The sequence below is a fragment of the Balaenoptera physalus genome, assembly GCF_965194825.1.
Source record: "Balaenoptera physalus genome assembly, chromosome: 16".
Classification (NCBI taxonomy): Eukaryota; Metazoa; Chordata; class Mammalia; order Artiodactyla; family Balaenopteridae; genus Balaenoptera; species Balaenoptera physalus.
Window position 1 is genome coordinate 9956967 of NC_138898.1, and position 13569 is coordinate 9970535.

The window sequence follows — 13569 nt, forward strand, 5'->3', positions numbered from 1 at the left end:
CTACAAATGGGGAAATTGAGAAACTAAGCAGTCAAGTGGCTGAGAAATAATTAACGATGGTCCTATTTTTTTTAACTTTTTTTTTTCATCTTTATTGGAGTATAATTGCTTTACAGTGTTGTGTTAGTTTCTGCTGTACGATGGTCCTATTAATGGAAAGGTTGTTTCCAGTTTTTTCTATCACAGTGCAGTGGTGAGGGTCCTTATACATCTGTTTTTACACACCCCTGTCATGATTTTTGTAGGCTTACATGCTAGGTATAGAGTTGCTGCATCTATGGCCAGGCACCTTTTTCTTTCTTTTTTTTTTTTTTTTGTAGTCATTAACTCAGTTTTTTTGTTTTGTTTTGTTTTGTTTTGAACTTTGGGTTTATTTATTTATTTATTTATTTATTATTTATGGCTGTGTTGGGTCTTCGTTTCTGTGCGAGGGCTTTCTCTCTAGTTGCGGCAAGTGGGGGCCACTCTTCATCTTGGTGCGCGGGCCTCTCATTATTGCAGCCTCTCTTGTTGCGGAGCACAGGCTCCAGACGCGTAGGCTCAGTAGTTGTGGCTCACGGGCCTAGTTGCTCCGCGGCATGTGGGATCTTCCCAGACCAGGGCTCGAACCCGTGTGCCCTGCCTTGGCAGGCAGATTCTCAACCACTGCGCCACCAGGGAAGCCCCAGGCACCTTTTTCATATTGAAAAGTGTTACTGCCAAATTATCTAGGCTTAGTATTTATTCTTCCTGTGTGGGGCAGGCTGTTTTTAGCTAAAGTCGTCATTTCTTTAGATACATGATGGATGGATGGATGGATGGATGGATGGATGGATGGATGGATGGATGATGGTCAGATAGACAGAACCCATCTTCTAAGAGGTTTGAATGAATAACATTTTATGCTGCCCTCACCCCCCCAAGTCACCAAATGAGGAGTGTGGCCTAAAGGATTGGGATAGTTTTCCCAAAATTATGGGGAAACTATTTGTAGAGTACAAATCTCTTTCTCATTTCATCTCCACTTTGTTAGCAAGTTCCAGAAACCAGAAAAATTCAGTTGCTGTCATAAATTCATTCTGAGAGGCAACACACATGCCAAACGGCGAATCTCGGCAGTGGCCCACACTACAAACAAGGAGAGCCTCCCTAAATTTCAAGCAGGAGTTGTTCCCCAGAAAAACACTTGGTCATCAACATTGCTGGTCCCTCCCCCCCTTTCTCAATGAACACAGAGCAGAGGCAAACTGCTTTTACTTCAAAAAAGCAGATTGATCTGAAATACAACGAGGCCTTCAAAATTCACAGTTCAACGCTCATAAAATCTGATAGTGAGCAAGGCGGCTTAGAGCGTCTGCACACCTTCATCCTCAATGAGACAGAAGCTCACTCTAGCAATTCCCCATGACTTGTCATCTGTGAGCTGGAAGATCAAAGGCTCGACTCCAGGACGGGAAATGGGGAAAATTAGTGTCCCACTAGGAGCCTCTCACCGCCACGGTAAGACTGGTGGTTCTTTAGGATCATGAGCTATTTGGCTCTTAATTTGGGGTTTCATTAAGGGCACATCCACACTTGAATGAAGGGAATGGAAGGTTGCTGTTTCTTTTGAAGTCCAGCTGTTGTTAAGAGAGAATTGTGATTCAGAACGATTCAGATTTGCAAAGCCCATGGCTCGGTGCCTGGCACACAGCAAACACTTGGTAACTTTGGCCATTATTTTTAATACTAATGGCAAAATTATCTGCAAGGTTCAAATAAAGTGATCTTATCCTACTTTGATGAAGCGCTTCAGAAATTTCTAGAATGGAATCTGGCCTATACAGGATCTCGACAAACTTTTGCTATATGAAGTGGAGCTGGTTCCCTACACCCGCACCCTACACCCCTGTGAGAAGGTGGCTGAGGCTCAGGGAGCTGACATCCCTTGCCTGAGCTGGGATTTGAACCCAGGTCTTTAGAAGCTTGCCCTGCCTTTACTCTCTTCTTCACACCTAAATCTGCATGGCTGAGCAATTGAATTAGCTGAGGTTTCTGTACCCTTTCTAGTGCAGCCAGTGAGTAGAAGAGATTGTTCTACACATGTCAGTGATAGCTAAGCTTATCCTGTGGAAACCCACAGACTTTGGAGCCCCATATACTTGGGCTCCATCTCCATCCCTGACACTGTAGCTGTGTGATCCTGGGCAAATCACTTTACCTCTCTGAGCCTCAGTGACCTCATATGCAAAATGGAGATAATGGTACACACATTTCAGGATCCTTGGAGGATTAAATAAAATAATATCTGTAAAGAATCTACATCCTGTTGGATGTGGAGACACAGCTCTCTCTAAGCGACCAGGCTTCCCAAAGATGCGCACATCCTAAGCCCCAGAACCTGTGACTATGTTATGTTTGTTACCTGGCAAAGGGTAATTAAGGTAGCAGAAGGAATTAAGTTTACTACTTAGCTGACCTTGGGATGGAGAGATGATGCTGGATTAATCCAGTGGGCCCAGTGTCACCACAAGAGTTTGTTCGTTTGTTTGGTGTATACCAGGGGTCAGCAATTTTTTCTGTAAAGGGTCAGATAGTAAATATTTTAGACTTTGTGAGTCAAGAGGCAATGTCCTCAACTCCTCAAGCAACCATTCTTGCCAAAAGCCTGAAGTCTTATTTTACACTTTACATTTTGAAATGTAAAAACCATTCTCAGCTCACCGGCTGAACTAAATCCAACAGGGGGCCTGATTTGGCTGCTGGGCTCCGGTTCACTGACACGTGGTATCTGTGCATGTATATATTTTATTTCCAAAAAAGGCTAATGCTGTATATATAGATAGATTTTTATCTGGTTTTAATTTTTTTTAAAAATAAATTTATTTATTTATTTTTGGCTGCATTGGGTCTTCGCTGCTGCACGCAGGCTTTCTCTAGTTGTGGCGAGCGGTGGCTTCTCTCGTTGCGGAGCACAGGCTCTAGGCGCGCGGGCTTCTCATTGCGGTGGCTTCTCTTGTTGTGGAGCATGGGCTCTAGGTGTGAGGGCTTCAGTAGTTGTGGCACGTGGGCTCTAGAGCGCAGGCTCAGCAGTTGTGGTGCACGGGCTTAGTTACTCCGCGGCATGTGGGATCTTCCTGGACCAGGGATGGAGCCCGTGTCCCCTGCATTGGCAGGTGGATTCTTAACCACTGCGCCACCAGGGAAGTCCCTTATCTTTAAAACATAAAGATATGTTTTTAAAACATATCATTTATGATGAATATCTCCTTAGAATAAGTTATTTAACAATTCCATTTTTACAACTGCATATTTTCTCTTAAGAACTATACAATGTTCATTTTAATCTCACTCTATTTTTTAACTACTATAAATAATGTCATGCTAACCACCTTTGAACATAAATCTTTGTCCATATCTGTGATTATTTCAGAGGATTATTTCCCAGAAGTAGAATTACTGCTACTTTATCCTTTTAGAAAAAGCCTTTGAAAAAGTCAGTGGAATGAGGTGTGATTTTGGCAAAGAGAACAAGCCCTTAATATGGTAAAGAGGGACTTCCCTGGTGGTCCAGTGGTAAAGAGTCCTCCCCTCAATGCAGGGGATGCGGGTTCGATCCCTGGTCGGGGAACTAAGATCCCACATGCCGCGGGGCAACTAAGCCTGCATGCCACAACTACTGAGCTCTTGCGCCTCAACAGAGCCTGTGTGCCGCAAACTACAGAGCCCACGCGCCCTGAAGCCTGCGTGCCACAACTAGAGAGAGAAAACCCTCGCGCCACAACTAGAGAGAAGCCCACGTGCCACAACAAAGAGCCCGCGCCGCAACAAAAGATCCCGCATGCCGCAACTAAGCCCCGAAGCAGCCAAAAAAATAATAATAAATTAAAAAAAAAAAATATATATATATATATGGAAAAGAGAGTGGAGGAAAAGAAAAGAATTAGTTGACAAGGGTCTGGTTCTCCAGACAATGCCAGGTTCCAATCCTGGCCTACTAACTGTGTGAGCTGGTGCCTGCTACTTAACATCTCTGGGCCTCAATTGCCTCATCTGTAAAATGGGGGTGAAAATAGAATCCACCTTCCTGACTACATGAGATCACACACACACCTGGCCCACAGTAACTGCTCAATAAATAATAGTTTTGATCATTATTATTACCCCAACTGCAACTCATTTTTAACAAGATCCTGGGAGGAACCTGAATCTACAGTGTTTCACTGACCCTTAGCACCCTGATTTTAACTCTAAAATTTAAATTCAAAAACAAGAAAAAAGCCAATAATACTCTTGCTGCTAATGCCTAAGGATCCTCCAGTGTCAACAGACCCATTACATACTGGGTTTATCTGCACACGAGGTACTAGTCCAGCACCTGTGGGAGTCTGGACAAGATGCTGAGCAAGTTGGGAATCTGGGCCTTGGTTTCCCCATTTAGGAAGTGGGAGTTGATCATGCCTCTCCTACCTGACTTATGAGGATAAAATGAAATAATTAGTTTGACAATCAACTAAGGAAAAACAAGTCACATTTCTAGCACAGGAAGTACAGGTCCCTTAGCACCAGACAGATTTTGTAATTTAAAATGTTTCTGGGTAATTTCCAGTGGTTAGGACTCTGTGCTTTCAGTGCCAAGGGCCTGGGTTTAGTCCCTGGTCAGGCAACTAGGATCCTGCAAGCCATGCAGTGTGGTCAAAAAAAAAAAAAAAGTTCCATTTAGAAATGTAATATAGTGCATGCTGGATCTATTCGTAGGGGATCTGGAACAGCTCGTTGTCATGAAACACATTGATATATCTGTAGCAAAAAAAAAAGTATATGAATATTCACACAAATAGTCTTGCATCAATTCAGGTCAAGTTTTGCCACCAAATGAGTTAATATCAGGTGAGCTTTAGCTACCAAATGAGTTTTTAAAAGTTCAATTTTCTGAGCTTTTTGCCTTTAAGTAACACTTTTGTAAGTATATTACATAGGGTGTCTCCTTCAGTATGCATGATAGGCTTATGAGACAGATACTGTTACTGTGCCCATTTTACAGATAGGGAAACTGAAGCCCAGAGAAGGCGAGCAACTTGCCCAGGGCCACACAGCTGGTAAATGGCAGAGCTGGGATCCAAATGCAGGAAGCCTAGAGCAGAGCAGTTCTTAACCTGTGCCTTAAGGATAGATTTTATGGAGTTTGTGAGCCTGGTTGGGGGCGGGCGGGGAATTATATTTATTTTCACTGCCTTCTAACTAAAATTTAGCATTCCTTCAATTATGAGTGTAGACAGCAAGCCACAGCAGCATGAACAATACCCATGAGTGCTGCCAATAGGAATCACAGATATTGCTTATTGCAGGGGCAGCAGACATCTCAAGATAGCAGTTATTCTCATCACTACTTTGAAGTTACAGGAGTTCTTAGAATCACCACTAGATATTGTCAGTAAATGAACTAATAAAGAAGCACATATGTTACTATGTGACAAAGTTTTTAAAAATATTTCGATAGTTGTATTTCAGTATAATTGTTTTCCCTTGTGTTTTTATCAGTATTTATGCATTTAAAAAGCGTGACGTTGGGGAGGGGTCCAGGGGCTTCACCAGACTTTCAGAGGAGTCCAGAACCCAGAAAAGGCTGAGAATGCTTGGCCTAAAGCTATGCTTTAACCACTACACCCTGCAGAGTTAACGCGCATGTGCATTGAAAAAAATGAGGAGGAGAGGGAGGAGGGACCGAAGGTGTTATCGATCATGTCCGGGTGGTGGGATAAAGGCTGACTTCCTTTGTGTTATGCGCGTTTGTGTTTCTGAAATCATACAGTGAGCATGTTTGACTTCACCATTCAGGAGGGAACTCAGATATTTAAAGAAACAGAGCATTTTCTTTCAGCCCATAAGACATCCCTACCAGATACCAGTTAGTACTGCTCAGACCCTGATAAAGTAAACCCTAAATTAAAGCTGTTGTTGAGATCAGACTTTAAGGGATTTAATGAGAGCCGGTTGATCACATTTCTCAAACTTTAACTTTGAAAGAACAAAAGGTCCGTTCCTACCTCCCAGACAGACAGCCAGTGATTGGGAGAGTCCAAAGCCCAGGTGCCTTGGGATGTGCCCACACCACGAAAAGAAGGTCCTATTTTTGCCCTGACTCGACTCTAGCACTTCACAGAAGCAACTATTGCTGAAGCAAAGATCGCTAATGATAACGTCTTCCTCTCGCCGCTGCCCTGTGAGTTAGCAGGGTGAGCCCAGGGTCTCTGGTGCCTTCCATTCTTCATCTCATGCTTCTGAGTCTCAGCCGTCATTCAGTTCTGCCTTGGCAGTTATTGTGGTCGTGGCTGAATCAAACAGGAGGGAGAATGAGCGGGAGCCACCTGCCCAGGTGGTGGGTCCTCAGACCAGGGTGGGGAGAGAAGAGAGCGCTGGAGGAAAAGCAGAGAAGCCGAGACAGACTGTGTCCCTGGGCAGGTTAGTGATCCATCCTACTCGGCTTCAAGGGGGACTTGAACCTGGAATTTCTGAATCCTATCTGGCTCTCAGAGAATAAAATCAAAGCATCATGGTGGGGTTTACAGGCTCAACGTCACCAGCGGAAGGACCATGACCAAAACCCACAGCCCACATCTGCTGCCCACACACAGCCTGTACCAGATAACCCTCACCTGCCCACCAGTTTCCAACCCCATCCTCTTCACTCCTAAAGCAACTGGACAACACTTGTTTATAGCATTCACACTGCAACTCAGTTACCTGCCTTAGTACCTCTCTGTCCGGCTTCCCCACCAAGCTGTCTACTCCTTGAGGGCACAGGCTGTATTTGGGGGGAGTTTATTACCGTGGATAGGAGCATGGATTGGAATTCTGCCTCAGCCACTTCCTGGTTGTGTGATCTTGGGGAAGTCACTTCTCTCTAAGCCTTTGTTTTTTCATCTGTAAAATGGGTAGTCAGTGATTCAACTAAAAAGTATAAGGGCTAACTATGTGCTAGGAACTCTTCTAGATGCTGGAAATTTAGAACGTGACAAAAACCACAGTCCAGCTGAAGCATGTGTTCTAGCTGGAATAGGTATGAGAGGAGGTGACAGGTATAAACAAGCAAATAAATTCAACAATAACAGTAGGCACCTCATGTGGGTTATTAAGAGGATTACTTGAGATGAGGCCTTTAAAGTGCTCAGCTAAGGCCTGACTCATAATAAATGCCAACAGATGACAGTGCTGATTATTTTCTCCAGGAAAGCATTCTTGACCCCGCTAAAACCGGCACTCCCACCCCGCCCACCCCAGGCCTGGCTACCGGCCCTTTGTCTTGACTCTGACAGCACATCTGCACAGCTTGATCGTGGCGTTTACTACATTATACAATCATATTCTCTTAGATGCCTATGGTTCCACATTGACCTCACCTACCTGAAACACGTACAGTAGATTTTTACTTGTATTTATATCTTCAGCATCTCACATGGTCCCTGGCCCACGGTTGGGACCAAATAAACGCTTGTTAGATCAATCAGAGATCAAACCTAAAGAAAACCCCAAGGCCTCAAATGGCATTTAAAAAAAACTCGTCTCAGGACTTCCCTGGTGGTCCAGTGGTCAAGACTCCACGCTTCCACTGCAGGGGGTGCAGGTTCCATCCCTGGTGGTGGAACTAACATCTCACATGCCCCATGGTGCAGCTACAAAAAAATTAAGATTTAAATTTAAAAAAACTTGTCTCAGACTTGCTCTGAAAAAGTCCTGTTAGGAACCAACCTCCAGATGGCCTCTGGTGGTCCTTACCTCCTCATCTATGTTCTTGTGTCACCAATAGAAGATTGAGGAAATGACAATGTGTACATTCCCAGGTAAGGTCATAGGAGACATTGTAGCTTCTGTGTTGCTCTCTCTTGGATCACCTGGTCTGGGGGAAGCCAGCTGCCATGCTGTGAGGACACATGAGAACTCTATGGAGATGCCCACATGACAAGGAACTGAGGCCTCCCGCCAATACCCAGAACCCACTTGCCAGTCATATGAGTGCGCCATCTTGGAAATAGGTTTGTCAGCCCCAGTCAAGCCTTCATTGGACCCCAACCCTGGCCAACAATTTGTCTGCAACTTCACCCAGCTAAGCCACTCCTGAATTCATAGGAGACCCACAACATTTTTAAAAGAAATGTATTGGCATAAACACAACCAGCTCTGGACTGAAATGAGCAGAGACAGTACAAAAGGAAAAGAGGCCTTTGAACCCTCAAACTTCTGCAGGCAGGAAGCAGGCTGCAAAACTACTCAGCTGCAAACAGGATCTGCATCTCTTGGGAAAAGAAGAATGACTCAGAGAATAGATCCCTGAGTCCAGATGGTAGATCCAAGACATGTAATCACTCCCTCCAGGTCACAGAGCTAATAATGGTAGAGCCAGATTTCAAACTGAAGCAGTCTGGCTCTAGAGTCCATGCTTCTCTCCTCTGCATTATACCATGTCTCTAATGCATGGTTGCATGGATAGATAGAGAGTATGATTTTGGTTCACTGAATTAACATTTTAAAATAGCAAGTGGTGCTCATGTAAGTGCACAAAGAGAATTCCAGACACCAATGACCGGCATGTATTGATCTGATGATTGATGATCTTCATGACATTCACTCAAAGAATGATACAGCCTCTGATCCTGAGCCTTTTCTTTTTACACAAAGAAAAATATTAAGGGGACTTCCCTAGTGGCACAGTGGATAAGACTCCACGCTCCCAATGCAGGGGGCCGGGGTTCAATCCCTGGTCAGGGAGCTGGATCCCACATGCATGCCACAACTAGGAATTCACATGCCGCAACTAAGACCCAGCACAACCTGCAGCCTCGGCCCCAGCCGTAGGCACAGCCACCGGCACGACCCCAGCCCCAGCTCCTGCTGCAGCTCCTCCAGACTCAAGTCCCTACACCGACATCCTGGAGGTTGGGATGCTCTTGTCCAAAACCAACTCTCTTGCCCACCTGCGTGCTGCACCCTGCAACGACCTGCATGCCACCAAGATGGCGCCCGGCAAGGAGAAGGATCCCCTGGAGTCACAGTACCAGGTGGGCCCGCTCCTGGGCAGCGGCGGCTTCGGCTCGGTCTACTCCGGCATCCGTGTCGCCGACCACTTCCCAGTGGCCATCAAGCATGTGGAGAAGGACCGTATTTCAGACTGGGGAGAGCTGCCTAATGGCACCCGAGTGCCCATGGAAGTGGTTCTGCTGAAGAAGGTGAGCTCGGGCTTCCCCGGCGTCATTAGGCTCCTGGACTGGTTCGAGAGGCCCAGCAGTTTTGTCCTGATCCTGGAGAGGCCCGAGCCAGCGCAAGAACTCTTCGACTTTATCACGGAAAGGGGGGCCCTGCAGGCAGAGCTGGCCCGCAGCTTCTTCTGGCAGGTGCTGGAGGCCGCGCGGCACTGCCACAGCTGCGGGGTGCTTCACCGCGACAGCAAGGATGAGAACATCCTTATCGACCTCAGTCGCGGTGAGCTCAAACTCGTCGACTTCAGGTTGGGGGCGCTGCTCGAGGACACCGTCTACACGGACTTCGATGGGACCCGAGTGTATAGTCCTCCAGAGTGGATCCGCTACCATCGCTACCGTGGCAAGTCAGCAGCCGTCTGGTGTCTGGGGATCCTGCTGTACGATATGGTCTGCGGAGATATTCCCTTTGAGCACGGTGAGGAGATCATCAGGGGCCAAGTCAGGCAGAGGGTCTCTTCAGAGTGTCAACATCTCATTAGATGGTGCTTGGCCCGGAGACGATCAGATCGGCCATCCTTCAAAGAAATCCAGAACCATCCATGGATGCAAGATGTCCTCCTGCCCTAGAAAACTGCTGAGATCCATGTCCACAGCCTGTTGCCAGGACCCAGCAGACAGCTTCTCAGGCAGGTTCTCCCCTCTCTGTCAGATGCTCAAGGGAGGGGAAGTGTCTGTTTCCAGCTTCCCAAGTACCAGTGACACTTCTCTCCAAGCAGGACAGTGCTTGATACAGGAACAACATTTACAATTCATTCCAGACCCCAGGCCCTGGAGGCCGCCTCCCAAAGAGGAAGAGACTCCACTCCAGCCGTCCTAGGCCTCAACTCCTCCCATAGAAGCTCTCCTTCTCATTGGTGTCCAGCACTGCTGGACTTTGCAAAATCCCAGGGGTGGCGGGGTGGGGTGGGAGTGGGTCAGAATCCAGCCATAGGAACTCTTCCCTTCCTCAGGAGTTCTGCTGAGGGCTTCCCTGGTGGCGCAGTGGTTAAGAATCCGCCTGCCAATGCAGGGGACACGGGTTCGAGCCCTGGTCCGGGAAGATCCCACATGCCGTGGAGCAGCTGAGCCCATGCGCCACAACTACTGAGCCTGTGCTCTAGAGCCCGCGAGCCACAACTACTGAGCCCGCGTGCCACACCTACTAAAGCCCGTGCACCTAGAGCCCGTGCTCTGCAACAAGAGGAGCCACGGCAATGAGAAGCCCACGCACCGCAACGAAGAGTAGCCCCCGGTCACCACAACTAGAGAAAGCCCGCGTGCAGCAATGAAGACCCAACACAGCCAAAAATAAATAAATTAATTAATTAATTAATTAATTAATTATTTTTAAAAAGAGTTCTGCTGAATGCCGTGATGGGTCGGGTAGGGGGAAATTGGGTTGGGGTGAGATAGGACCAGCACCATTTTAAGTCCCTGTCACCTCTTCCAACTCTTCTGAGTGCCTCTGTAGGGACTCCGGCTGTGCTGGGAGAAGTACTTGAACTTGCCTCCTTTACGTGCTGCTTCTCCAAAAATCTGCCTGGGTTTGGTTCCGTCTCTTTCCCCCCCACCCCGTCCCCCCATCCTTCATATGGAAGTTGCCATGGAAGAGGCCACAGGGCCAAATGCTGAGCCACCTGCCCTTTTCCACCTCCTTTAGTGAAACTCCCCAGTGAACTGGTCTTCCTTTTTGGTTTTTACTTAACTGTTTCTAAGCCAAGACCTCACACACACACACACACACAAATGCACAAACAATGCAAATCAACAGAAAAATTGTAAATGTGCATACAGTTGGCATGGTAGTGTACAAAAGGATTGTAGCTGATCTAATTCTTTTTTAATTTTACCTTTAAATTATTTTACCTGTTTTTTGTTTTGTTTTGTTTTGGGTTTTTTGTTTTTTGTTTTCTTGGAAAGATACGCATTCTAACCTGGAGGTCAGTGTTATTTATTTATTTATTTATTTATTTATTTATTTATTTATTTGGTTCCCTTCCTGCTCCAAGCTTCCAGAGCTACCGCCATAGTTTTCTTTTCTCCTTTCCTCCTCTGACTTGGGGACCTTTTGGGGAAGGCTGCAGCGCTTGCTCTGTTCGTTCATAGGGTGACGGGACTCAGGCGGGACAGTTGCTGCAGCTCCCTGACTGCCGCGGGCCCCCTCGTCTGCTTACCCAAGGGGGCTTGGGGTCTGTGGGTGATGGGGGAGGGGCACTGCTGACTTGTGTACATAGGATAAATATATGAAAAGCAGTTCTGGATGGTGTGCCTTCCGGATCCTCTCTGGGGCTGTGTTTTGAGCAGCATGTAGCCTGCTGGTTTTATCTGAGTGAAATACTGTACAGGGGAATAAAAGAGATCTTATTTTTTTTTCTTTTTATACTTGGTGTTTTTTGAATAAAATACCTTTTGTCTTAAAAAAAAAAAAAAGACCCGGAACAACCAAATCAATAAATAAATATTAAAAAAAAGAAAAAGAAGTGTTAAGGAAGGTGTTAAAGATAAGGAAGGACACTAACCTTTCTACACCAGGTGGAGATCTGTACCCCATCTTGTTTTTAACACCCTGGTGGGTCTACCCCCTCAGCCTTCATTTTGTGCATCATTCTTATTTTCTTTGTTTTTTTCTTACACAAGTAGTTATACCCTACGTGATCATTGTAGGAAAATCAGAACTGACCAAGAAGCAAAAAGAAAACAAAGATTGCTCATAATCCCACTACCAAGAAATACGCCCTCTTCGCATTGTAGTAGGTTCTCCTTTCAGTTTTGGGTTTTTTTAAGTGCGGTATATTTGCATGATTTGTTACAAGGAGCCAGTTTGGTTGTGCCTCAATATTTTATTGAAAAGGCTTCAGCTTCTTATTTTCCCCCAGAGAGATTCCTACACATCTAGATAGTTAATTTCTTTTTTCTTCCAGTAATCATGGACTAAGATAAATAGACAACAGTATTTTTTCACCCCTGGGTGGGATCCCAAGAGGATTAAATGGAAATATCTCCTTAAAAATCTTCACAGTCTTTTGTTTTGCTACCAAAAGTCTTGCCTGACACAGTGTCTATGCAATATAAGTGTAACTAATTAAAGAGTAGATTTACTTAGTCAACCATTTGTCTGGGTTACACTACAAATGGTTGACTGATAATTTTTGCCTGAATTGACTAGGTGTTTAGTACTGGGATTTTTTTGTCCCCACCACATCGACAGGTTGTTTTGAAATTGTGCGGACACTGACTAACCACTCCATCCCATGGGGAAAACTCAGTTAATGATGGATCTTTCCAGATATCCAAGGAGTGTATATACGTCTATGCCAGCTATTCTGCCTTCTAAAGAGAGATATTTGGAATTGATATGGGTGCTTTTAATGCTTGCTCTGAATTCTCTGTAACCATTACATTTTTTAACTTAGAAACTGATCCGTATTGGGTTTTTCCTCACCTTAAAAAAGAGATTCAGGCTTGGTGGAATAAAACATAAAAGAGTACAGAAATATACAATGTAGAGAGTGGAGAACTTCTCTCAGCCCACTCCCCAAATAACCACTGTTACCACCATTTATTTAAATGTTTTACATTGTGACTTATTGCAACAATTTCTGCAGCGGCAAGGGTGGGGAAAAAAAACCCCAAAAACCTATATTAAAAGGAAGGACTTCCCTGGTGGTCCGGTGGTGAAGACTCTACACTCCCTGGAGAACAGTATGGAGGTTCCTTAAAAAACTAAAAATAGAATTACCATATGACCCAGCAATCCCACTACTGGGCATATACCCAGAGAAAACTGTAATTCAAAAAGACACATGCACCCCAGTGTTCACTGCAGCACTATTTACAATAGCCAGGTCATGGAAGCAACCTAAATGCCCATTGACAGATGAATGGATAAAGAAGATGTGGTACATATATACAGTGGGATATTACTCAGCCATAAAAAGGAACGAAATTGGGTCATTTGTAGAGACATAGATGCATCTAGAGACTGTCATACAGAGTGAAGTAAGTCAGAAAGAGAAAAACAAATATTGTATATTAACGCATATATGTGGAATCTAGAAAAATGGTACAGATGAACTGGTTTGCAGGGCAGAAATAGGACACAGATGTAGAGAACAAACGTATGGACACCAGGAGGGGAAGTGGTGGCAGGGGGAGGGTGGTGGGATGAATTGGGAGATTGGGATTGACATGTATACACTAATATGTATAAAATAGATAACTAATAAGAACCTGCTGTATAAAAAAAAATTAAATGAAATGAAAATAAATTTTTTTTAAAGAAAAAGAAAATTCCAAAGAATCTGCAATTACTGGTACAAAAAAAAAAAAAAAAAGACTCTACACTCCCAACACAGGGGACACAGCTTCCATCCCT

At 45.1% G+C, this 13569-nt stretch overlaps 1 pseudogene across 1 annotated transcript; it reads left to right on the plus strand.

Annotated features, from left to right (window-relative positions):
• Nucleotides 1-806: 806 nt before the first annotated feature.
• Nucleotides 807-10542, plus strand: LOC309644576 (serine/threonine-protein kinase pim-1 pseudogene; annotated as a pseudogene). The gene has a single exon. The product of its transcript is annotated as a serine/threonine-protein kinase pim-1 pseudogene (transcript).
• Nucleotides 10543-13569: the final 3027 nt, after the last annotated feature.